Raw genomic sequence first — 27647 nt, 5'->3', positions numbered from 1 at the left:
ATGCAAAGTGTCAAATATTTCCAGTTACCTAAGCCCTGCAAGAGAGAGCTTCTATTTCTTGGTGATAACATTAAGCAGGAGACTTCAGAGAAGTCACCGTTTAAATGTCCCAAATTGACTTGCCCTGTGACATCAGGAGCCGAGAAGGAGGAGGAAGATAACCAATTAAACTGAACCCTCAGGCACTGATGCCTCATTACAGGCATCTGCCGAATGGAAACTGCTCAGGACCACCTCCACTGTGCCTGACCTCATCTCCAGTGATTGCCCACCTCTTAGAATGACCCCCAGGCTAATGACAGAACATTATTTCAGTCATTCCCCCTGAATGAGACCCCCACTACCGTAACCAACATTTGGCTTTTCTGTAAGGGTTCATTGAAGACTCCTCCCCACAGTTCTATGCAGAAAAATTTATATCAACTTAAATACAAGGAAATCCCCCAAGCTCATGCATCTCTGAGGAAGATTGGCAGAGTCCGCCTGACAGGAAGAGAGGGATTTGTGGCTTTCTAGTTCTGTTCTGTATATACAAGCCTCACACAATGATGTTCTCCTGGCTCTCAGCTTCAGTTCTAAACTACAACCCATGAAATGATAGGAGAAAGTTCACATAAGAAGAAATACAGGTTAACAACCATAGAGAAAAGGTTTGATCTCGTTGTAATCAAAGATGTTTAAGTTTACATAACAGTAAAAAACCACTCTAATCTGCAAGATTTGAGAAGATATATACTATATATATGCATATATACAATATATATATGCCAGGGAAGATGGAATGTAATAAATATTCTTATAGTGTGCTAGGGACACTAAAAAAAGAAAACCAGTCATTTATATCAAGAACCTTAAAAAAAAAACCCTTTGAACTAATTAATCATACCACTTCTGAAAAGTGATTGAAGGTAATTACTTAACACTAAATACACAAAATCTTCAAAGCACTATTACCGATAGCAGCAAAAACAATAAAAATAATAAAGCATTCTAACTAGCCCCTAGATAACTATGGCAACCCACATGATGGAACATTATGCAGTCCATAAAAATGTTATATAAACACCATTTAAAACATCTGAAGACATTGTAAAATGTAAATATTGTTATGTTACATTTAAAGGAAAGGATAAGTTATATAAATAATATGCTGACAACTTTTGGGGGAGAAGCTGTGTAGAGATGTAGGCACATCAAAATGCAATCGGGAGGTCAGATCGTAGAAGATATTTTCATCCTTATTATTTTTCATTTTCCAATTTTCACAACAAGCACATACTATTTTCATAATCAGAAGACATGTAATTAAAAAAGAAACTATGTTTTGAAATATAGGTAAAAATGAAAGCTCAAGGAAAACCACGCTCATTTAGACCTCTACTTTAGGGAACTGTCACTGTAGGAAAGCCTACATCCTGTTTTAATCCATATGCAAATAAAACTCTAGTTTTTATATCCAGATATTCATGAATATGGAGAATCTGGCAGCTGAAACTAGTACTTTGATGTATGCCAATACATGCAGAGCTATTAGAAAGAGGATTTGTGATAATCCTGTTGACACAACCCAGAGAACCTTACCTATTTCAGAGCTCAACTGGAGCACAAAAATATTGTAGAAAGACAAACAGCATGGGGTAATTTAGCAATTAAGGGAATTGCAGTAAACAGATTGGAGGATGGGTTCATTTATCTCCATTTCCAAAGTTTCAATAATAGATTTCTTTGGAGGGTAAGAGAGAATAAAACCCTGCAAGCTAATATTTCCTTTGAGAAACAGTAAGGGGCAGGAAATGTTTCCTTTGCCATTTTGGAAAGGTTAGGGTAATGAAAAACTACGATTAAATGCTTTGGAATACCACAGAGTGGCATGTATCACAGGACAAATTATGGCTCTGGCCGTGGAATGATCCTCTGCAACATTGCTGAGATGAGACCCCATGGCACAGGCACTTTGTTCACCAACACCCCAAACAATCTTGCCTGTCACAGATTCCAGAAAATTCACTTTAGGTTTGTTTGCAGGAGGCAGTTTTGACTTCCCTGCAAGAGTACTGCCCCATGGAATCTGCTCTGACTTGAGACTTTGGATAATCTGTTTTCTAGAAAATACGTAGGCTGTAAGAAGAGAATATATTTTAGGAAATTGCTAAAGAAAAAAATTTTACAAAGATGTGATTTTGTTTTAAAAGCCCAATAAACAAGTAATATTGTGAATGACAGTGGGTGTGGGGCAATAAAACTGAGTTTCTGAACTAAATTTGAAAATTTTTAAAGATTTTATTTATTTATTCATGAGAGACACAGAGAGAAAGAGAGGCAGAGACATGGGCAGAAGGAGAAGCAGGCTCCATGCAGGGAGCCCGACTCAGGATGTGGGATTCAATCCCAGGTCCCCAGGACTACGCCCTGGGTTAACGGCAGCGCTAAACCACTGAGCCACCCAGGCTGCCTGTAAATCTAAAACTTTTGAAACTTTCATGGCTTTTCTTCCCTGATACTCTGTTTCTGTAACTATAAAGTGGAGGCAGGAAGGTGGATAGCAGGGTTGGAGTGGGCATGGGGGTTGCATTAGGTGACTTCTGCATCCCATTATAGAGTTAATGTTCACAGATCCTAAGAAGAGGAGGATGAGAAATATTGCTTAGGGTGGAGTGGAAGCATCTTGCAAAGAAAGAGATGATGCAAACTACACGATTGGCCCCTGGCAGCACTGTCCACATCACTGACTCACAGTTGATGAGATTGCATAGTTCCTTCTGGATGCTACGGTTTAACCACACTCAACACTCAGTTGTTAATTTGAAGCACTTGCCCAGGAAACCAGAATCAATTGCTCTGTCTCCCAGCAAACCTCAAACTACACATTGCTAAATTGTCCCTGTGTGCAAGTTATTGATGGTAAAGCTATCAGCGGTGTGGCCTCATTCACATTCAGTCTTGGATGCCAGCTCCTTCTGTGGGCAGGGAACAAAGCCACCGGCCTGGGCAGTTCATGACCCTGCATACCCCGCCAGCTTGCTGTCATACTTAGAAATTCCCAGTTGTGGTTAAGTCGTTCACTGGTTCCCAGGCCTCTTCCTGTCTCAGAGAACATGACCCTTTGAACAAAGATCCCACGTGACAGAGAGAACCAACTGATTCATCAAATCAGCTGGGTTCACAAGCTATAGTGATTGGCCAATATTTTGTATATAACCCCTAGCTACATGTCACTAAAAAAAAAAAGTCACTAAAATGTGGAAGAAGTGATATTTACTGACTTAAACTCTGATCCCAGCTCTGTCACACACTTGCAAAATGGACCCAAAGGAACTACTTACTTCTCTAGACCTTGGTTTTCTTTTCTAGAGAGTTTGGGCCTGTTCAGAGGATTTTACTGTTTTATTTTATTTTGTTTTACTTTAACCTGTTTAGGGTTAAAACTCTATGAATTGTGTGACAGATGTGGATGTCTGGGCATGTTTTTCTTGCAGAGGATCCGCAGCTTTCATCGGAGTATCAAAGGGATCCATAATCCAAAAGTCGATTAAAAGCCACTTCTTTAAGCAGATCCAGAATTTGTACACAGGAGGGGCTTGGTGGCAGCATGCTGGTTGGCAAATGATTGTCTAGAAGCTGTGTTCCCACAACAAGCACAATCATTTTATTTACACCATCTGACACAGATCAATAGGAATGACAGAATTTTCTAAAGATGCATTGTATCGAGCTAGGAAAGCACTATTTATTTGTCCATGTTGTTGGTGTTGTTACTTTCTTACCAAGAGTATCATTGCTGCTGAAGATGACTTTGGGGATGAAGGAAAGGCCAAAGCACCCCCAGGTCATTTCTTGGCTCTAAGATCTCAGAATGCTCCATAATTTCCATTTGAAATTGTAAGGTAGAGAGAAAACCCAAAGAATGCAGTGCTTCTCCATGGAAGGCAAGCCCAGAAGACCAGAGGAACACAAGTGAACAGAATCATGCCATTGCAAAGCCAAAGAACCAAGCTGATGGCCACCTCAGCTGAATCTGCCCCATCTCATAGCTGTCTCCTTAAAAATCTTGCCTCTCCACCCTGTCTCCATGTCATTTTTTTAAAAAGTCTGTAGTGACTTTCCAGCTGACTTTATTCCAATGGTGGTAAGAATGAGGCACTGAATGAATTAAAAAGGATGGTAACAACTTTGTCAGAAAAGTTTGATTCAATTTGCATAATCATTATGCTTTAAATAATGACAGTCCCCACCTCAGGCTTGGATGTCAACTCTCCTGGAGGTGTTAACATCATTATTCCAGAGGAAAACACACAAAAGCAAGAGAATATTGTGTCCAAACCTCTGTGGGGTGATGCAGAAATCAGCATTAAGTGAGCTGATGGCACATCATTAAATAAGGAATCTTGTTTCCCCACAGGCTTCCCTGGAGAACTGCATTAATTCGGAAAACTTAGTTGGGGGTGGGCAACTCTTTCCTAGGAAGCATAAATGTGCAAAGCATAAATATGTGTGTTAAAGTCCCTGTGGACCATTTCAGTCATAATGACCTCCTGGGGGAGTTTCCCAAGCACTCAGAAGGTATCATTACATGACAAATACATGGAAATTTAGAATGGCTATTCAAGATGGCCTTAGGATGATAAACAAGTTGGTGACCTCCCAGTGACCAACATAAAAACAAAAGCGCCACCACAAGTACTAAGCATTCAGTGAAACAACACTGGAAAGAATTTAAATGTCCAATGTTAAAAAAAAAAAAGTGATAGCAAATTACTTGTGTCTGTAATTATGATGCTATCAATGAAAATTATGCTCATGAAGAATATTTAAAGACAGGAGAAGAAAACTTAAGATGTGTTAAATAAATAAATGAGGATTAAAAGCTATATATAAATCAAACATGATCCCGGGTATGTTTTAAAAATAATCTCTCTCACAAAGGTAGCCATTAGTAACATTTGTTGTACAAGCGACTTTTATTTTCTTCTTTACAATTCTTCATTGCAAAAGATAAACACCTTAAAACTTCATCTTTCTGAATCCGAAATAACTTTTGAATGTCAGTATCTAAAAATAAAGAGTCTTTCCTCAAATTAAGAGGACATATGTCTTTTTTTGCCCAGTATGTTAATCTGCTGTATCTGATGAACTCAAGGGATGGCATATCAGGTCTACTGCTGGCAGGAACCTCAAACTCCTTGCCAGCCTTCTCTCCCTGTTCCTTCCCCCAGCTGCTCTGAGTCCCAAGACAGAACACAGCAGAGCTCAACAGCCCTTGTCCTGATCCTAGCCAGTGAATTTTGGCACAATTACGAGGACCCATAGTTCCCCTACTTGTGACCCTTAATGGGCCCTGAGGTAGAACGCCATCTGTTGCTGGTACTTGGAAGCCAGCCTCAAGCAGTAATGCATGTGCAGGACTCAGAATGGAAATTGTTTCAGAGACAAGATTCCATTTCCATCATTAATGGCCACTAAGCTTGGCTTTGAGTGTTTTTCTGTGAAAAGTACATTCTCCAAGTCAGGTACAGGAGAAAAGGCACCCTGGTAGACTCCTAGTTCTGCCTGTTATGAACTGTTTGGCTTTGTTATGAACTGGTGTGACTTTAGGCCTTGAACTGTGAGATGGTTCAACCTATTTGACCCTCAATATCCTTTCTATAAAATAATATCTACCCGTAGACAATTATTGCAAGAATTAAATGAGACCACATTATATAAAGTAGTCTGGCCAAGGCCATCTGTGTGCTTTGGCATCAGTCAACCATCACTGTTAAAGTGAAGGCCCAGCCTGTTGCTACTGCAGTGGAAATATATTGATCCTAAGGTGAAGCTATCCATAGTGAGCAAAAACCCCACTGCAGAGACATGGAAAAAAAAAAAATGGCACTAATGAAAGACAGTCTTCAATTAAGGGATCAAGCCAGTGGTGCCAATTCCATGGGAATTCAGACAAGAAAAAAGGCAAAAATAAAGACTTCAATAATCAGAAATGGCCATGAAAGAGGTACCATTTGAACTGGGATTTGGTGGTTAGGTAAGAAAAATATTTTTTTCTCTGTCTCTCTAAGCTAACGCACTCGGTAAAAGGCACCTAACATGATGGTCCTGTAACATCAGATATAAAGTTATAAAAAGGAGCAGCTATATTTGTTTTAAATCGCTATCCTTCTTTCCCTTCCTCCTTCCCTTGCTCTCCATCTTACTCCTAGTTTAAATTTTAAGGAGTTTAAGGTCAATATGTTTGGGAAATTTTGTGAGAAACAAATATCATAAAAAAATGGGAATATTTGCAGGTTACAGAAATCTGCAAGTTGTTGTGGTGGTCTTCTCTTTTAGATGGCAAATGACTGACATATTACTTGTTAGTCATATGGTTGGATGTTAGTCTAAGCATTGCAGATTTTACCCTAGCTGCAACTGGTTTGGTAGAAAGTTAGCCCAGGTGGGTACTCACAGTCACTTTCGGGTCCTCTGTGGAGCCCCACAATCCCACATGTTTCCCTAAGAGAGGAAACTGCTTATCTAACTGGCCTTAGTAATTCCTGAAGTATGTTCCTCATTGACTTTTTGTTTTGTTGTCCAAGAAATAGTTACCAATTGATAAATAGGGAATTACACAGCATGCATTGCCTCCATGCCTGGGGACACAGTGGTAAATAAGGGAGAGTAAATCCTTGCTTTCATAGAGCTACATTCTGGTAAGAAATAGAATGTACACCCATGTAAACAATCACACACAGAGATGATTTCAGATGATACAATGTGTCACAAAGAAACAAGGCAGAGCAATGGATGATTCTAGATGCCTGCCCACCAAGGCCTCTTTAAGGAGATGCCTTGTAAGTAGAAACAAGAGCAATGACAAGGAGATTTGTCACCTTACTGACTTTCAGTCCTCACTTCTCCTAGAGAAACAACAGACCCTGTGGAATAACACTCTCTAACCTGCTGTTTGTCTGCCATTCTTTTTCAACAACATTGACTGAGGACCTATCATAAATGATTTGTAGGAAGGAATAGTACTGCAATGGCTAAAATGCAGAATGTACAAAAGCATCACTTATTACACTGTGCAGGGTTTCCCTTCTAAAGCTTCTATCTTCCCAGTTAGGCTGGGGTCAACATGCAGACTCTTATGGCTGCACAAAAAAGTAACTGAAGAGCACTCTCTGAAGAAATATGCAAAGACTTCTCAGGGAGAGTGATATTTGCACTGGTTCATATAGGGAGAGTTGGAATTGCTTAAGCATAAAAGAGTAGAGCTTTCTAGCAAAGGAAGCAGCTTACTGCCCATGACTAGAGTCAAAGCAGCATTTCTGGAAGAAAAGAGAAGCTGAGGTAGAAAATGGGGGTGGGAAGACCACTTGATTTACAGCTACAAAGAGACTTGGATGCTTCATTAAGTCATTGAGACATGACTCAGTTGGAAGTGATGGGAGGATGCTAACCTGGAGCAAGACATGGCCTGATGATTGCACTAGAAAGATCATTATGGGTGCTTCTTGGAGAGAGATAGAATTCAACCAATCCAGGGGAGGGAAGGTCTGACTGGACCATCTCTTTGCTGGGCGACATTAAGCCCCAGCCTGGAAGATCTTACTTGATTGATTTGCTTTATGAACTGTATAAAAGACAACAGGCAGAGATGTTCAAGCAAGAGGGCTAAGTCATGGTCATCATGATTTGTTTTCAGAGAAGCCTACACAACTGACATACAGTTATTCCCTCATCATTCATCTTTCATTCAACCAATTGAATTCAATAAACACTTCCTATGATCCAAGTGCAGGATTTGGCATCGGGGTGTAAAGCATCAAACTTGACCTTGCCTGTCCTTTAGGAGCCTTTGGTCTTGAGAAGGTGGTGACTCCTACACAGCCTGGAAGAACAGCCTATCCAGTCCAGACAGGGAATCTCCTCAGAGGTGGTGTTGTCCGAGCAGAGACCTAAAGGATAAGGAGATTTTAGCCAGGTGAGAAGCAGGGAAGGATGCTCCAGGCAGAGGCTGCAGCACAATCTGGAGAATACCTCAGGGAGTTGGTGTGACTACCATGTAGGCTTCGGTACAAGGAAGGATCGAAGAAAAGCACAGCAAAGTAGATAAGGGACATTTTCTGAATTTCTATAAAATAACAGAGGGGAAAGGGAAGAATTCAAGCTGATTTTGGCAAGTTCATCATGTATTTTCCTATAGTCTGAATTTTCTTCTGCCTATCCCTGGACAAGCATGTGACAAAGTAGAAAATGGGAACTTTTAAAAAAGTCTTATTTTTTTTTAATACCAGATCGCTAAGTCAATATGTCTGGTTCCTGGTACAGGCTCTCTATTTTCTTTTCAGCACATTTGTCTTACAGTTCCAAATGTGTGGCTGGGGGATCTTACCCTTCTCTCTATCTATATCCATTCTCTTCAAGGCTGGCTGTTGCTCAACCAAACAGGCCTACTTTTCCAGGGGAAATTAAATTGATAGACTCTCTCATGTCCTGCAATCTCACCTGCCATAAATTCCAAGCACCAAAGAGAAAGTCCATCATTACCAAACAGAGGAGCTTCATTGCAGGCATTGTCAGGGTGTGGAGAGTACGCAAAAATTTGGGGAAGCATTGCAGGCCAATCAGGGCCTCCAAGAATTTACACCTGGTGGCAAATAGGATGACTATTAATATTCTTCCCCCTTCAGATATTACACAATGTGTTAAATTGTCAATTTATCCCCTTCTCTAAGAACGCTTATCACTGCATAGCTAAGAAAGCAAGCCAGGGGAATCTGAATAATCTGGAAAACTCTTTCCTCCCTGTACCCCACTGTCAGCATTCATTTTACAAATCAAGGACAGAGATGGAATCACTGATTTGCACCAAACGTATTTATAATCTCTGTCTCTGGACTGCCTGGGCAACTTGCAGGAAATAAACAGGGAGAAGATAAACTCTACATGAACCATCTTGATAATTGTGCCTTATTCTCTATATCCCAGAGTCTGGCACAGAGTCTGATTTATAGGAGCTGATTGTTTTTCATTAAGGGTCTTTTTAAGTGATGATAGCTGCATGGACAGGTAGGTGTGAATATAGGATTGAGACATAAATTACACCAATGGTTTTTAATTATTTTTAGACATAAAATTCTTTCTTTAAAAAAAGAGTAAATACTAGGAATCTCTGATTAAGTGAGGAGTGAGGCCCCGCATCACACAACACCCCTTTCCATCCATGTTCAGTTGATTCATGCTAAGTGCACATACACTTGGTTATGCTCATTGCTTTAGTATTGATGTTAATCTTTCCAGTTTTGCTTTTACCCACCTTTCTTGTCCCACTACTCAAATAAAATACAAAGGGTGGGTCATCAACAGCACTAAGTAGATTTCCAACAAGGGAGTGAAACACCTGTCTCTCTTTTAGAAATACCCTCAATCATATAGTGATGCCTCTGGAACAGAGCCTCCCCCTTACTTGGTATGACTTTGGATATGACTACATCCCTCCCCATCCCCACTGAGGAGAGAAAGGCTGACAATTTACTACTCTAACAATTTTCCTTGAGTCCTTCCCCTCATCCCACACTGCACTACCAGTTGTCAGATTTACATACATTTTTACAAAATGGGGGGAGATGACTAGGTGGTAGATATAATAGCAGAGCTATTAAAAACCCCAAGAGGCATTTGTCTTCCAAATGTTTTAGGCTCACTATAGAACTTGGGGAACAGAACTTTGTCCTTTTTTTAAGTACTGTCAGTTTCCAGACAATAGGAAAAGTACCAATTAGCATCCTGATATACAATGAATATACTCTTGGTGACTGCAAGAATTTTAAGAAGGTAGACGATACATGGCTCCTGACTTCAGACAGCTTCTAAGTCAGTTGGAAGTCAAGACACACATACATGTGTATATACATGCATGCACACATGCATGCACACAAATGTTAGTGAGACAAATCAATAGCATATGAGTTCTTAGGGAATACTGGAAGCATGAAATATGCCATCCATATTGTGGCTCTAAGGAAAAATGAACACTATGGATTGGGTTATCAGGAAAGGGTGGGTCTGAGACTATACTGTGAAGGGTCACTGCCAAGGTTAGGGTGTGGTGGCATAAGACAATGTGAACAGAGTATGTTTGGGTGGCAGATCTGCCATCTGGCTGGTCTGGAAGTACCACACAGGGGAGTCGTAGGCAGTCAAGTTTGGAAAGTCGTAGTGCCTGACTGTGGAGTCTGGACTCTATCCTCTAGGCAGTGGGAAAGCCATGTGGGTTCTTGAGCCGAAACAGGACAAGATGAAGACACTGAAAGAGGAAAGGGAGAAAGACAGCAAGTCCAAGTCTTTCCTCTAGTTCTATTTCAGAGTTAGGGATGCAGTTTCATCGTTTCATCATTTAAGCAGTCTTGCAAAGAACATCCCTGATAAAAAATCTGGATGAGATAGTCACATGGGGCCAGATCAGAAAACGAGATGTCACAGGGCATTTGTAGATAACTGGCATGCACTCATGGGAGAGGCTGGCCTAGTTACATGGGCCAGAATGAGCCAAACTCCAACCCTCTCATTTCCTTTCTTTTTTGCACCTAAATCTGTATATACTTCCTCTCAGACCCTGCTCTCCATTACGTGCTCTAGATGACAGATGTCATGACTCAAATCAGGCTCCATTAATCACACCCAATGTTTTCCTCAGCACTTGCAAAGATGTTGGATGCCTGAGCCACGTGAAATAAAACTCTACATCGCTTTTCAGGGCCTGTCAGAGTGATGCAGTGATGAAAGAGTAACAGAGCACTAAGGGATGCAGGGATAAGGATGCTGTTGAGATGCACCTGACCATGGTCCATGGAGCTGCCATATGAAGTAACTAAGGCCCACAGTCTTATTAAGATGCTTGAAGTTCTTCTGTTCACATGTGATTCTGACTTTCTCATCTCTGGAGGCTCAGATGACCAGTGGCTGTGCCCTGTTGTTGGACTCTGGGATCTCATCCACTTTAGCACAGCTGTCTGCTTCTTAGAAGTCATAAGCAAGACAGAGAGACAGATGATGGTAATAAAGACCTTAGCCTCGAGCTGTCTGACTACTTGAGGGAAGAGGTTTTTTCCTAGATTCCCTGGTCCCAGAAGTTAGGCCTGGGCTGTGGGCATAATGGTAGCCATCAGCTATGTAGGACACATGGTCTTGTTTCTTTATTTCTGAGGGCAGATTGGCTCTGAACTAGCAGATAAGGAGAAGATGTACCCTGACCTTTTGATAGAAGGAATTTCTTAATTCCTTAATTCCTTGAGTTGGGCTTCTGCTGTCAAGTGTCAAGAGAGGAACAGAGGGGCCATATCACTGATGGGCAATCCCTTAGGCTCATGCAGGAGATAGCTATTGCTGAAGGCTGGGACTCCAGCCTCGCTCAAGGTCCAACTAAGCTTTTCTGATTTGCTGGTATGTCTGTAGGAGTTCCTGAATACCAAATGGATGCAGCTGTGTGTGTGTGTGTGTGTGTGTGTGTGTGTGTGTGTATAACAGACCTACTTTCTGGTGAGACTCCTTTAAACACATGCTCCCTAATACACAAAAAACCCAGGTGTCTTTTTAAAAGTACATCCCGGGGATCCCTGGGTGGCGCAGCGGTTTGGCGCCTGCCTTTGGCCCAGGGCGGGATCCTGGAGACTCGGGATCGAATCCCACGTCGGGCTCCCAGTGCATGGAGCCTGCTTCTCCCTCTGCCTATGTCTCTGCTTCTCTCTCTCTCTCTGTGACTATCATAAAAAAAAAGGTACATCCCTTCTAAGACATACACTAAACACAAAAAGAAATGCTAAAAAACAAAAATCTAAATGTTAAACTGTTTATAGTAATCATATTGTAACAATGTTGTTGAAACTGTTCTTTTGAGATATTTATGTGTATGATGAGATAAAACAAATAAGTGATTTGTGATATTCTAATTCTCTTATTTCAGTTGTCCTTGGATAACTGGATTTTCAGAGTAGAAGAAAAACAGACAATTTTGGGGTAGAAAAAAATCTTAACAAAAACAGTATTGGTTTAAAGAAGTACTAGTATGAATTAAGACGTATTTTATTTTAAATCAAACAAACAAAACAGAACATATTTCTTAGTTATCTTCACTAAAGACTTAGAAAGGACTAGAAACATTGAGCTATTCTTGAAAGCAGAGACAGAGAAAAGGACCTGGGTTCAGCAGGATTTTTTTTTTTTATATAGGGGAAGGAGGAGTGATCACAGGAAGCATCAGGGAAAGTACAAGAGGGAAGAAGCAAAAGCCAATCGAAGGGTATGTCATCAAGGCCACAGCAGTGGACAGTGGGGATTTGAATTTGTGCAGCCCTCTGAGGAGGGTACACAATGCCCCCCATCACCATACATGAGGCCAGGACATTATCTCCACTCCCATTTCCCATAGGATGAGCTGATAATTCCAGTCTTGATGACTCCCCACATTCAGAGAAGACTCTGGAGCAGAAAGGGGAAATACAGATGGCACACACCTGAGGAGTGGCACTTATGCTACCAGTGAAAGTCTCAGATCCCACAGAAATTCCACCACAGCTGCAGCTGAATCAGAGGTGGACAAGCAGATGAGACATAGGGCACCATGAGCCACTTTAAATTCATGTTGTAATACTTATAGATAAAATGCCATATGCCTGCCTGGGATTGGCTTCTAGGTAATAGGAGAGGGGCTACAAGAGGCAACAGATGAAATGAGTGTGGCCAGAAATTCATAATTGTTTAAGCTGAGTAAAGAGTAAATGGTCATTTGTTAAACTATTCTGTTTTTTGTAAATGTTTGACATTTGCCATAGCAGAAAGTTATATGGGGGGGGGGGGGGGAGAAAGAAAAGAAAGAGGAAGGAAGGAAGGAAGGAAGGAAGGAAGGAAGGAAGGAAGGAAGGAAGGAAGGAAGGAAGAAAGGGAGGGAGGGAGGGAGTTGGGGGAGGGAAGATGGGGGGAGGGAAGCCACAAAAAAGATTGAGTGAAAGAGGAAAAACAAGAGCAAAGGTCCTAGAGTCAAAAATTCTGGCTCCACTGAATTAGGCAAGTCAAATAATCCTTTCAAGTCTTGGCTTTCTCATCTAAAATGGACCTGGTAGAAAAACAAAACTTCCTAGAGCAAATACATGCATAATGAACGTGAATCACTGTTCAGACAATGTCGTGCACAGTAAGTGCTCAATAAACATTACCTATTACCTTATTATTATGAAAACTCCATGCCTAGAGAGAATAGGAAGAGTAAGTACATCAATTCTAGTTGACCAGGGAGACTGTCAGGAGCAAAGTGATTGTGCAGTAATTCTGTAATTCTGGTCAGCTAACATACTTTGAAATGTTCAGAAGAAAAAAAGCCAGAAAACTGTGTTGTACGTGTGTCTCTTATAACTGAAGTAGGAGGCCTCAAGTGCCCACCACACTTCGGTGCTCCCCATGGGATGCACTGCTTCCCATGCAGTGCTCCCCATGGGATGCACTGAAAAGTGTGGGATGACACCTGCTTCTCCACTATCAGAAGAAAATAGTACCAGGGTAATCTCACTTAGAGGCTGAAGGGGAAGGGCATTGCATAGTGTCTGGCATGAAGTGCTCCTGAAATAGTGCTCATATTGTCGGGCACCTGGGTGGCTCAGCTATGTATCCAACTCTTGATTTGGGCTCAGGTGAGGATCTTAGGATCATGGGATTGAGCCTCACATCGCCTCCATGCTCAGCACAAAGTTCGCTTATCTCTCTCCCTCTGTTCCTCTCCCATTCATTCTCTCTCTCTCTCCAAATTAATTAATTAATTAATTAATTAATTAATTAATTAATTAATTTTAAAAAAATTTTTTTAAAAAGGAGAAATAAAGAAGCACTTCTGTGTTGGCTGCTGCTGTTGCTGCTGAGAACCATCTCCTCCTTTCTTGACATTGAGGCCACCATGAATCATTTGTCTCAAAATCTTAGAGATCATCCCCTCCTCATCGAATGCCTTCCATCCTCAAAGGGCCAGCACGAGAACTGAAAAAGTAAATGCAGAATCTTGTGAGATATTGAGAACTATAAAAATAGATCCTTTTATTGTGAAACCTTCACTAGCTAATGTTGTTCAGGAAGTGAAAGATTAAACTTTCTCATTCTTTGAGAGTTAACCGGAAGCCTCCTTATTTCCACACTTGTTAAAATCTTTATAATGTGTGTGCGTCAGCCAAACTTGCTGCTTTCAAAAGTTTAAACTTTGAAGGCTTTGATCACATGATGCCTCAGGATTGTCTTTCTGACCATATCTAGTTCTTTGCAAGAGGAACCAACATGAAAGTCACCTGACCTCAAAACACTCCTAAGGCTTCGTTGTGACCAATCAATAATAATTTTCTCCTTGTCATTTGCCTCCTGCATATGAAAAATTGAATGCCAGAAAAGTTTTGCTACTTAGAGATTCTAACTAATTAAATTTTTATTACATTTTACTGGCTTATGTGAATCTGATGTTAATATAAAAACCCCCATCAGTCAAGTTCATATCCAACCATTTTACAGTTTCAAATGGATATGTTAGAAATGGTGCCTGATTTACATTTATTGACTAAATCTTGTCACTTTTATTGAGCTATTTTGAATTTTTTTCTAAAATTGGAGAAAAGTATTCTTAATATAAAAGTTCTTAAGCTCTCTTGGGCCACAACCCCCTTTAAGAAGCTAAAGAAAACCATGGACCTTCATACTTGGAAAATGTATACATCACCCAGAGAGCATCCACAGGCTCATAAGGATTCCAGGGACCCCAAGTTAATAGCTGCCAGCTTATATTTTGTTCATTGTCAAATGGTTAAGCCCTTCATAAGAGAGTGGTCCTGGATGCTTACATGGTACAAGTAAAAAATAGTTATTCTGAGGTCTATAAATCTCACATGAAAATCATTCTTATTGAATTCAGGCTAATTGAATTTTTTTAAGCTATCAAAATTTTGCTGAGAGGTCCCTTATTAATTAGCTAAAGATAAGCTCTTCCTTCCTCTCAGTGGGCCACATTGGAAAATGTCCCTCTCTCTCTCCATGAAAAACATGACACACTGGTATCTGTCACCTCTGCCCACACTCAGCTGCTCTTCCAGCCACCATGGGAGCTTCCTGGTATACTCTGGAGGGAATATGTTTCACATCACAGTCTAATAGAAACTTCAGAATAGAGGAAAAAATCGATTCCTAGATGAAGAGGCACTTAACAGAAAAAAAAAAAAAAAAAAAAGAATGAGAACTTCCAGAAGAGGAAGGACATCATAGGCAGCATGGAGTTTGCCCCTACATTTTTGAAAACATTCATATCTAGCTGGATCTTTGTATTCAAGAGACTTAATTTCTACTTTTAAAAATGGATGAAAAGCACATTTCACTAACTCTTTCAGATGGTCCCTGAACATTGGGGATTTATGAAACAGATGGGAAGCTTTAAAGCCAAGTCCCCTTAGCTCTTTTCCTCTTTATTAGCCTATAACCTGTCTAGATGAAATATAGTGACACTGTCTCATTCTCTTTCCCCCAATTTAAATTCTAGCTATATATCAAAATTGCTGATTGATCTTAAAAAAACTGTAATTCTTCTAAGTTTCCATTTCTTCATTGTTAAGATGAGGACATGAATACTGACTTGACATGAAGTTTCTGGGCAAATAAATTACATTTGTAAGGCACTCATCACTTTACTAACATGAAGTAGCAAAATATCATTTGAAGGTAGACACAGGTCAAAGAGAGGTACTATAAATCTAAAGTAACCATTGAAATAAACAACAACAAACCATGCTGGCCTGAGATTTTCACACATACTTTAAGATTTGCTAATTTTCAGAGAATTTGAAAACAACAAAATATGCTAAGTATTCCACCGACCAGATTATAAACTTTGCAATGATGTGTCAGAGGACACATTGGACGTTGTTAGTATCTCTAGTCACCAACATATATATAAATTACCACTTTCTCATGGAACCAGAAACTTAGGATAAACCAGTGATTTTTTAAATTTCCTAGTTAATACTCAGATATATATAAGAGAATCCAAATCCTTCCATATACAAATAATTAAACTATGAGAGATGTCAGAATCTTTCATCTTCTGAGCTATACTTCTCATTGTCAGAGAAAGATGTTACAGATAAATAAGGGAGAAAAGAGGACGAACCATCTGGTGGTACTTGATTAGTCAAACATCAGTATGAACTCACATCTAGCTTAATATATATACAGATAGACATACACAGAAACAATTATAGATATGTGTATATACACAGGTTACTATACATATATCAGTTTCTAAGGTTTGTTGTTGAGAGACCCTAGGAGCAGGACACCCTGATGGCAACAAGTACATCTGTGCCAAGATCTTGGTTTCTAATATCACTCTCCAATAAAAGAAACCAGGGCTCCTTGGAGAAATGAATTATTCTAAGATTGGGATAGAGAAAATACAACATGAACGTGGAGCATCTTATAGTGCCAGAGAGCAAGGAAATGTTTAAAAAAAACAAAAAGAATAGGGACTTATCAAAAAAGGATGGGATCTTATCAAAGGGACATAGGAACCAGCCTGGAAGAGCTTCCCATGGCTAAAGCTGGAATAATTTAAGCAACAAAATGAATACCATAGTATTGAATAATAACTCAAAGTATAAAATAAATATATACGCATTCATGTTAATATAAATAATAAAAATAACTGAATAAATGAATAAGATATATCTTCATCTTTTTATAGAAGATATTTCCCTATCTAGAAAGTGAAGTTTAATTCTCTAACTGAACTTAGTGACTGACTTACAAAGAACAGAATATGGAAAGGAAAAAATAGTAACTTTCAATGGAGAGTCCTGAAAAACCACTATAGTCACTAAGTACTGCCATCATCAGTAATAAGTCATGTTGTTAGCATGTACCCCCTGGTATAATGTGATAAGAACACTTCACTTCTGTGGTATTTTACCCAAAATTTCATAATCGCAGTATATGGATGAGTAAAACATCAGAGAAAACCAAATGGAGGGATATCCTACAAAATGCCTAACCAGTTACTCCTCAAAAATGTCCAGGTTGTAAAAAACAAAAAAGACTGAGAAACTAGTAAGGATCAGAGGAAGTTAGAGAGATACGCAACATAAGTGCAAATAAATGCAACATGGTGTCCTTGATGGGATCCTGAAATAGAAAAAAAAGGCATTAGTAGTACAACTGATGAAATCCACATAAAATTTGTGGAGTTTAGTTCAAAAATAGTGTATCCATAATTATCTCTTGGTTTTGGTGAATCAAACCAGTTTTTTTTTTTAAGAGATTACATTAGGAAAAATAAGGTGATGGATATTTATAGGAACTCTCTATTCTCTTTGCAATTTTTCTACAAATCTGAAATCATTTCAAAAGAGAAGTTTATTTTCAAAAAATTTCTATCCTCTCATTAAATTGGTTAAAAGTCTTCAAAGAGTGACAGAAGGTTGTCATCATGACACTGCTCGACTGGACAAATGAATGCTGAGATTTGATTCTGGCCTGTGGCGTTGAGAATGCCATTCTGTGTAGGAGATGGTAAGTCAGTTGTTCTCTTCTCCCTAGCCCGAGGAAGACCAAAAACTGCATCTGCCCTTACAGTGGTTCTGGACACTCTCAGAGAAGAGTCAAAGACCTTCAGAGAAGAAAGAAGATCGTGGTCTGGAACAGCATGGATGGGATGTGTCATGATCTCTCATGACAATTCAGCAGCCTGGTGGACCACAGCACAGGGTAGCTTAGATGTTGGCAGGTGGGGAGGTAAGCTCTCTGCTTAGTGAATTCTGTTTAAGCAATCTGAGCCACCGTGCAGCTTGATATTGTAAATGCACCAAGAATTTTTTTTAAAGTCTTAGATGTACTAAAATGTATGTCATCCTTCCCAAGAGGCAGAATCACAAGCTTATCCAATTTGCCAGCTGACAATTTGGCCATCTCACTGTCTGTGTCTCAAAACCAATTCAAACAGACGTATTGCTCATCCTGAGTGATGCTGGATGGACATACCTGTCAGCAGCCAGGCTGTTCTACTGCTCTCACTGGGTAAGCTCTTCTGTTTCATTTTTTAACATTTTAAGAGATGAGCCTACCTTCAAAGGATGTGAGATGTCCAATCAGCTTCAAATTATGCTGTCTGGAAATGTCACCAAACTCACACAAGCTCCAAGAATTAATTCATGACAAGCTTGAAAGAATGCCCAGCACTCATCCCTGTAATTCATCACCATACCCACCAGCATATCTCTTCCATAACTCCCGTAAATGCCTCTTCTCCATCACAGCAACCCCTACTCCATGTAAAAGACCTCAGCAGTTCATGAAACATTATTTGATCAAATGAATTCTGTTTAACTTCTGTAGAAAAAAACAAGCCCCTCCGACAAGTGAACTCCAATTTCTAAAACCTACAGCTAAGGAGGAATCAGAGATTGTTTCCTAGCAAGGCAAGTTTTACAAAAGCCCTCAGAGGACGTCTACCTTCTACCCTTGCTGATGCCACCTGCCTTCTTGGATGTCTGGGTGTGGCTCTCTCCAGATACCCATCCCTGGTGTCCCACTGCCCCACTGATACCGGTTTGTCATAGATTCACCACTCTTTTCATGACTGGGTGGCCCCATACCCTGTGCCTACCCACAAGACTAGCCTCTGCATCAGGGGCTACCACATAAAATAGAAGTAAAGTTGGGGTGGAGGAGGAATCCTCATCCTTTGCTTGGGTTTGCTTAACTATCATCACAAGTGTATATAGGAAAATGCTCAGTTCTGATATGTGTTGAGGAGGAGTTTTTGTTTTATGCAAAAGAAATGCTCTGTATTTACCATGACTCTGTGTGGCTTCAGATTTATCTAGTATGACAGAGCCTTTACCTCAGTTGGCATTGACCCGATTTAAAAGAAGCTCATGTTCTTGGCAGACAAGACTGTTGTATCTGAAAACAGGGATGGAGAGTTGGCAACAAGACTAGACAGTATGGTAAGAAGTAGGAGAACAACCTTGCCCTAGACTCCCCAAGAAAGTGGGGTAAGTAACTAGAATCTGCTTTCCCTGGCAACAGGTACTGACAGTGATGCTCATCCAGAGGGTATCATGGAATAAAGACACATTTCATGTTAGTCTGGTCAGAGTCACAAGAAAGGGTAGTGAATCTAAGACAATGTATTAGGGGTATCAGGTGGGGTATTGTGGACAGAGGTAAGATATCCAGGGTTGCTACACTGAGATGCTGTAGGTAGGGTGCAGCAGATAGATACTCATCAGAATACATGGAGCAATTACTCCAGAAATAGGCTGCAAAGCATCATCCATTCTGATGATTCTAGTTTTGTTGGTGTGTGTCATTCCATTTGTTGTCTTTGTTTTAGAGTGATTATACTCTGTGAATTTTTAGCTATTTTTGGCTGACAGCTCATGTCTCCTGGGACAACTTCTTTGTCCAGTAATGTGTAGAAGGGAATGGCTGAAGTTCAAGCCCTAGTCTATGAAGTGAAAGAGAGCAGAGAAGGCAGCTCCAAGCACTGGAGAATCATTGCAGGCCCCTTGGTTTGCTGCCTTTCCATCAAGCAGTTCCTCTGATCATAGGTTCATTTGTAAACTCAGTAAAGATAAATTGGGAGAAGGTTTATCATTCAATGTCAGCCCGCTTGCCAGGGTGGCAAGAGGAGGAGGAGGTAGAGAGACTATCAATGGAAGACAGCCAGCTCACAACTTTTCTCCATCTCTTCGCCCCAGAAAGCCTTTTGTGATGCCTTGCTATTGTCCCACTGTTGACAACAGTGACTGTCAATGTTATCAACAGGTGACTAAGAAAGCAGTAGGCTATGGCTGCCTCAAAATAATCTGGGAGAGAGGCAAGATCAAGCACAGAATTCAAAAGCTTTTTTTTTCCAATAGCCTTCTCTGCTGCCTCTAGCTGCTGTCTGCCTCACAGTACAGATATCTCCCTATATCTTCCAATCAACAATAGAAACACATGCACGTGCACACACACGCACACACACACCTGTGCATGCATACATCTGTGATATTTTTGTCAGTTCCTCTTAGTCATGTTTTCTTCTTGCTTCTACAATTTTGCCAAAGTTGTGTTTCCTCCGGGTTTGTCATATCATTATGTAAATTCAAGTTTTATTTCAAGGAAGTTTCTTGAATTGCATCTTTAAATATTTGTTCTGGCAATTATTTCCTTCTTATTCCTTGGAGAAACAACAATCGTACATATGTTGGATTTAATTTGCCTGTCCACTATCTATCATTCTCTCTCTAACTTGCTTTCATCCTCTCTCTATTTCAACTTAATGTTGTTTACTTTCCTTATTTCTACTACTTATGTCCTTTATCATGCTTTCAAGACAGTCTATTCTCTTGCGAATTTTCTAATTTTTTCTTCATTTCTGTGATGAGTTATGTTTTCTCTCCCTCGCATACACATGTATACTTCTTTTCTGAGTTTTAACAACACCTGTTTTTCTCTTTCTCTTGAAAATCACAAATTTTCAGTCACAATTTTTACCAGCTCTAAAGTAACATTTTTCTGATTTTTACCACAGTTTTTCCTAATTTTTCCTTTTTATTGTTTCCTTGTAGTATCTTACATAGATTGGGGATTTATTTCTTTTTTATTATATATCTCTAAAGAAGGTAAGGCTTCTCTGGACCAACTATTGGCTCTCTATGCTTCAATATTTTTCACTAGTAAAATGAAGATAAAACAAAGTAATGTACTTATTAGAGTTTGTCCTCATACAGATGTCAGTATTTATAATCTCATTTGTTATTTAGATTTTCTCCCTACTTCCACTCCTCTCCTTAGATCTAAATGCTAAATTCATAAAAAGAATTCACAAAGGAAGATCTAGTGGAAATTCTAGCTTATTTAGGACCAATGCGACAGGATCTTTATACCAAATCTGATACTTTGCCCTGCTTTATGGCACATAATTTCTTTTGCTCTGAATGAGAAAATGGCTCCCAAACTGTGCTTCATGCAACATAGTCTTCCATGAGATTTGAATAGATACATCACCAAGAGGACATACTGATGGCAAATAAGCACATGGAAAGATGTTCAATATGATTGGCCATTAAGGAAATGGAAATGAAAATCACAGAATACCTCTTCTCACTTATAAGGAGTGTTTTTAAAAAATTGACAATGCCAAGTTCTGGAGAGGATGTGGAGCAGCTGAAATGCTCATAAATTGCTCTACCAAATATTGCATAGCCACTCTAATAAATAATTTGGCAGTTTCTTATAAAGTAAAGCATACACTTACCATATGAACTAGAAATCCCATTGTTACTTTTCTCCCTAGAGAAGTAAAAAGTTATATTCACACAAAAACCTGTGCATAAATGTTTACAGAAGTTGCATTCATAATTGCCAAACCAGAAACAACCTAAATGTCCTTTGGTATAGGTCAATGGATAAAATAACTCTGGCATATTCATAAAATGAATATTACTCAAATGAGAAAGAATATACATACAACAATATGGATGAATATTCAAAGCACTTTGCCAAATGAAAGAAACTAATTTCAAAAGATGACATACTGTATGATTCTACTTATACAATATTTTGTAAATAGCAAAATGACAGGGAAAGAGAAGAAAGTGGTTTCCAGGAGTTAGTGTTAGCAACTACATACATAAGGGGTAGCAGAAGGGAAGTTTGGGGGGTGATAGAACTCTTCTGTATCTTAATTATAGTGGTGGTTAGATGGATCCACACATGTGTCAACATTCATAGAACTACACACCAAAATAACGTTAACTTTATAGTATGTTAACTTGAAAAAAAAAGAATACCAGTCAGAGAAAGCTATAGTTAGATATTATCCTTTATGTGCATTCACCATATAATCTTAAATACATGCACATATTTTATTTGTTTTATTTTTAACTGACCAGTAATATTATACTTTGAGATTTTTATAGGATCCCCTTCTCTCAGCACTAGAAGTTCTTGAGTACATTGGATCAGGGTGTTCTCCTTTAAAGATCTTTTTTGTTACATAATTGTATTCTATTTGGAGTTAGGTAAATACACCAAAACCAGAAAGAATCAAAACTCCCAATGGGTAGGAGCAATATGAGAGCTTCCACAGCAATGTATTATGAGCCTTTCTGAGAGACATAGTAGACACTGTTGATGGCATACTCAGCATCCTATCTTCACTTCTGCCTTCATAGAATCCTAATTTTGCTTAGGCAACTATTCAAAACTTTTTCAAAACCCTGTTAGAGGGTCTGTAAGCAAAAAACTTCATACATTTAAGTTGACTTCTAAAATTTGTCAATATATGTTTAAATAGCAACAAAGAATGAATATTCTAGCAGTTGCAAATATTGACATCTTCAAATAAAACCATCAGATGCCTTTTAAAAATCCACTTGATGGGATTTAATACTACAGAGATTTGGGCCTCATCATCAACTATTTACAAAAATACCTGAACAATCTCATTTTATATAATAGGCAGAAATCTTATACCATTGATTTATTTCTTTGAAATCATTTTTCCTTTCCACTTCCACCAAAGAACTTTTTCCTAATATATTCATTTGGAGATCTTTTTTAATGCTTATAACGTTGATCTTTTCCTATAACATGGCCTAATAAATGAGTTCTAGTCTTCTAGACTTTTATTTCAGACTGGTATCATCATAAGTTTACAGTAGACACAAAATAAAATGTTTGCTGATCATTCTTTCAATATTAATATAGTATTTACCAGAATGTAAACACATTCCCATTTTAAGAGTCAGGAATAGGTCAACCAGTCCCAGAGCAACTATATCTAAGAATCTCGTCAGCAATGAGAAAGCAACTCCCAGGTGATGAGCTGAAGATAGGATAAACCCAGGTAATTCTTACAACATGGAAACTCACGGGGCTTTAGGTAATAAAGAATATAAATCCAAACACTTAAGAAAGAAATCATAACAATCAAATGCAAACATTTTTGAGTAGAAAAATTCTTCCCAATTTGTTTTCTGAGGCCAGAGAAACCCTGATAACCTGACAAAGACAGAACAAGAAAGGAAAATCATAGGCAAATATCACTCATAAATATAGGCATAAAAATTCTAAACAAAAATATGAACAAATTGACTCAAGCAATTTATAAAAATATAATACATAGGAGGGGAATTTTCTGACAAAAAATATTAACAAGAGAAAAGCATACAAATCTTAAACGTTAAACATTTTATATGGCAGCAAGATAGGATGGGTGTCCTTCACAGAAAGAAAAGAAAACCCTCTAGGCTGAAGCCTTTTATACCATTCTAACAAAGGACAATAAATTTGTAAAGAGGTAACAAGACAAAGGGGCTTCTGGACTTTTTAGGGGTGGTAAATTGTGAGAAGGTAAACTTATGAAGACACTACTGGTAGATCAAGTTATTTAGTGAGACTATGTAAACTATTCTTGATGCCAACTCATCTCAGATGATAAGCTATTCTTCCCTTCCTGGTACTGGAAAGGTGGGGGCGGGGGAGGAACCTTTCCAAGGGAAATTGATACCATGCTTTTCAAGCAGATGGGGGAGAGCAGGGGACTCACTCTGTGTTTGCTTTTTTCCAATTGTCCTCAGCTTAAAATGATCCTTCTGCAACGTGGCACATTTTGGGAAGTCATATTCTGATCCCCAACAAATACATCATGATCAAATGGGCTCATCATAGGAATGCAAGGTTGCTTTAATACTTGAGAATCAATCAACAGGGATCCCTGGGTGGCGCGGCAGTTTAGCGCCTGCCTTTGGCCCAGGGCGCGATCCTGGAGACCCGGGATCGAATCTCACGTCGGGCTCCCAGTGCATGGAGCCTGCTTCTCCCTCTGCCTATGTCTCTGCCTCTCTCTCTCTCTCTCTCTCTCTCTCTCTCTCTCTCTGTGTGTGACTATCATAAATAAAAATTAAAAAAAAAGAAAATCAATCAACATAAATAACCACATTTGCATAATAAAGGAGAAAACTATATGATCTTCTCAACAGAGGCAGAAATGGCCTTTGATAAAATTCAACATCTGTTCAGGATTAAGGATAAAAGCTTACATACAGCAAATTGGAAATAGAAAGAAAGTTAATTAATCTGGTAAAAGGTATCTACAAATATCTATAGTCACTATACTCAGTAGTGAATTAAGGAAGTACCTCTCCTAGAGGTCAAGAACAAGAAAAGGGTGTCTACTATTTCTACATCTCTTGATATTGTACAAAAGGTTCCTAAGCAATACTATGAAACAGGAAAGATAAAGATACAAAGATTAGAAAGTTAGAAGAAACATTGCTGTTACTTACATACGGTATGATTATACACATCAAAAACTGCTATCATTAATAAGTAGATTTATCAGGGCTGCTGAATTCAAGGTCAGTAACAAAAGTGAATGTGTGTGTGTGTGTGTGTGTGTATGTGTGTACATGCTCCAAATAATTAGAAAATATTTTAAAGTATACTTTACAACAGTAGTTAAAAACATCAAATACATATGAATAGACCTAATTATAATGGGAAAATCCTCTGGAGGAAAAGTAACAAATAGTGTTGATACAAATTTAAAAATATCTAAATAAGTGGGAAAATATTCCATATTAGAGGATTTAAATTCTCAATATGGATTGGAAGATGTCAATTCTCTCCATGTTGATGTGTAGATAAAATGTAATCTCAATCAAAAGCCCATCAGAATGTGAGTGTGTTTGTGTGTGTAAATTGAAGAGCTGATTCTAAAATGTGGTCTATGTATACAATGGAATATTACTCAGCCATTAGAAACGACAAATACCCACCATTTGCTTCGACGTGGATGGAACTGAAGGGTATTATGCTGAGTGAAATAAGTCAATCAGAGAAGGACAAACATTATATGGTCTCATTCATTTGGGGAATATAAAAATTAGTGAAAGGGAATAAAGGGAAAGGAGAGAAAATGAATTAAAATATCAGTGAGGGTGACAAAACATGAGAGACACCTAACTCTGGGAAATGAACAAGGGGTAGTGGAAAGGGAGGTGGGTGGGGGGTTGGGGTGACTGGGTGATGGGCACTGAGGGGGGGCACTTGGCGGGATGAGCACTGGGTGTTATGCTATATGTTGGCAAATTGAACTCCAATAAAAGAAATTTTTTTAATAAAATAAAATAAAATGTTTATGTTTAAATGCAAAGGAAAATGAAAACAATCTTGAAGAACAAAGTTGGAGGACTTCCATTCCCAAACATTCCATTCTTCTATAAAGCTAGAGTAATTAAGACAATGTCATACTGGTATAAGAACAGAAAAGAATAGAAAGTCCAGAACTAGATCCACATATATATGGTCACCTAATTTAAGAACAAAGCATCACTGCATATATACATACTGTGATTCCATTTATAAAAATTACAAGAACAAAAAAATTGCAAGAACAGGAAAAATTAATCTTTGATGATAGAAGTCAGAATAGTGGTTACTTCTTGGAGGAGAGGTAAGGCTGAAAAGAGGGATGAGGGAATCATCTGCATGCTAACATAGAATGCTAACATTCTATGTCTCTTTCTGGATTATGGCTACATAGGTCTATATATATTTAAAATCTTGTAAGCTATATGCTTAATATTTGTGTACTTACCATGTATGTTTGTAATACAATAAAATATTAAGAATATAAGCCAAAATCTGACTCCATTTTTCGATATTTGACCGCTGATAGCTTGTAAACCTCACCACTTTATCTTCCCCTTCTGCTCCACATGCTCTATACCCGGCCAAGCTGATAAGAAAGTTTGGGTGTTCCCTACTTTGGCCCTGAAGGGAGAATCAAGCCACCCAAGGCTTTGCCCACACTTGGAGATCCTTATCCATTCCCACCTCCTAACCACATAAGAAACTCCAGCCAGTCTCCTTTCCCGGTTCTCTAAAGGAGAGACAATCTGCTGAGAGCTCTCCTGCTATTCCTAAAAAGTCTCTTTATGTGAATAATAAAACTTTTCATAACCTCTTGATATGTGTATGGCATTATCAGTCTCAATATCCAAAACCAAATTTTGACTTGGAAAATTCATCCTCCTTCTACAAATGACCACAACAGAGGGAAGTGATTTTGCTTCGGTTTTCTGCTGCATCCTCAGCTATTATAACAAGGCCTTGCATATAGTTTCTCCACAAATACGTGTTGAATAAATTGCTACTTGGTAACCACAAGGTTAGAAAGCCAAAAAAATTGAATTGGTAGAAGGATAGATGAGAGGATGTCAGTAGAAATCTCAATGTGTGTCTCTAAACCAAAAAAAAAAAAAATAATAATAATATATATATATATATATATATATATATATATATATATTCTCAAATCAGGCATGTACCTTGTGAGGTACCAACTATAGTAAAACTATATCCATGTCAACATAAATCTACTCAGAGTTATGAAAAAAGAAGCCAGCTGATAAATGAGTAAAAATTGCACAAGTACTGGGGTAAAAAAAAAAAAAAAATGTCAAGAATTTCACTTCTCATTACCTGAAACAGACGGCAAATAGGTCTCCTTGGAAATACTCCACCCTCTGGGGAGCACAGTATGGATATTGCTTTAAAAATTTTTTTAAAAATAAAACAAAAAAATCTAAAACCACTGCTTCTCTGTAGCCATATTTTATAAAACAGGACTGCAACCCAAGAATACCTCTGATTGGAAATAACTTGTCAGAAAGAAGGGGCTCCTCTCGGCTCCTCAAGCACAAGTAGTCTAGAGTCAAGCTTCTCTGGAGAAGATTCTTTGGTGGGCTTCAGGTTTCAGCAACACAGCTTTCCCTCTGCATTTCCTTACATATGGTTGAAGCCCCAATATAAGTAACCCTTTGTCTTAGAAGAGTTTAGCCTTTCCCTACGTGTCAGGTAGCAACTCTGTAATTTCAAGTGTATATCTGATGTGCTGGGAACGCCCAGCCCAACTGGGATATTCCATTAGGGAATGTCCAGAGCCTCAAGGGTCTAGCTGGTTGTGAGCAGAGAAGGAAGTCTTGTTAACTGATTCCGTGTCTGGGTCTTTGTCATTCTACATAAGAAGTAAAGTCTGTGCCTATGGAATGAAAATGCTCAAAGTCACTGGGAGGTGTTCTTTGGACGTGCATCAAATGAGGTCCACAGTGACAGCTCCCAAGTATCATATTTGACCAGTAATTTGGCCAAGTGCAGAAGTACAAGCTCTTTTTCACAGGCAAGAAATTAACGTAATAATTTTTAGAACCATAAGAAGGAAGGAGTTCTACTTTTGGTCCCCAACTCAAGCTGAAAGAAAAAGTAAAAAGAACTACTTGAAAAGAATGGAGGATCATCCAGGAAGAAGGCCACACATAGGCTTCCAAAATGCAAGTCATTCTCCTTGCAGCTTTAAATTTTTACCATTTTATGTTGCAGGATGAAATGAAAATCTACAGATGCTAGCCTTGAATGTGACTAAGATGCAGGATTTGGGGGAGGGCATTATGCAAATAAGGCTATACCAAAATTGTGCTTTCCAAAAATAAATAAAACAAAAGCATTTCCAAGGATCCTGTCAGTTAATAGCCACTAATGAAAGCTCAGGGTGCTGTCAGGGCCACTTTGGAAATGGGGCTTCTGAGATACAAGGTTACTAGCAG

The 27647-nt window shown here is 38.9% G+C and overlaps 1 long non-coding RNA gene across 2 annotated transcripts in view; it reads right to left on the bottom strand.

The window, feature by feature from the left end:
• LOC111093040 overlaps window positions 1-27647 on the bottom strand; it is a 39829-nt gene that overhangs the window by 8241 nt on the left and 3941 nt on the right. The window contains exons 2-5 of one of the 2 annotated variants that reach the window (XR_005380610.1): window positions 13854-13998; window positions 8482-8623; window positions 8014-8107; window positions 7810-7931 (exon numbers count right to left, since the gene is read on the bottom strand). This is a non-coding gene — a long non-coding RNA (uncharacterized LOC111093040). The remainder of the gene's footprint in view (window positions 1-7809; window positions 7932-8013; window positions 8108-8481; window positions 8624-13853; window positions 13999-27647) is intronic. The other variant, XR_005380609.1, reaches the window with a different exon arrangement.

Source organism: Canis lupus, chromosome 28 (genome assembly GCF_011100685.1).
Source record: "Canis lupus familiaris isolate Mischka breed German Shepherd chromosome 28, alternate assembly UU_Cfam_GSD_1.0, whole genome shotgun sequence".
Lineage (NCBI taxonomy): Eukaryota > Metazoa > Chordata > Mammalia > Carnivora > Canidae > Canis > Canis lupus.
The sequence above is the reverse complement of the archived record's forward strand: the minus strand, read 5'-3'. Positions and strand labels throughout refer to the sequence as shown.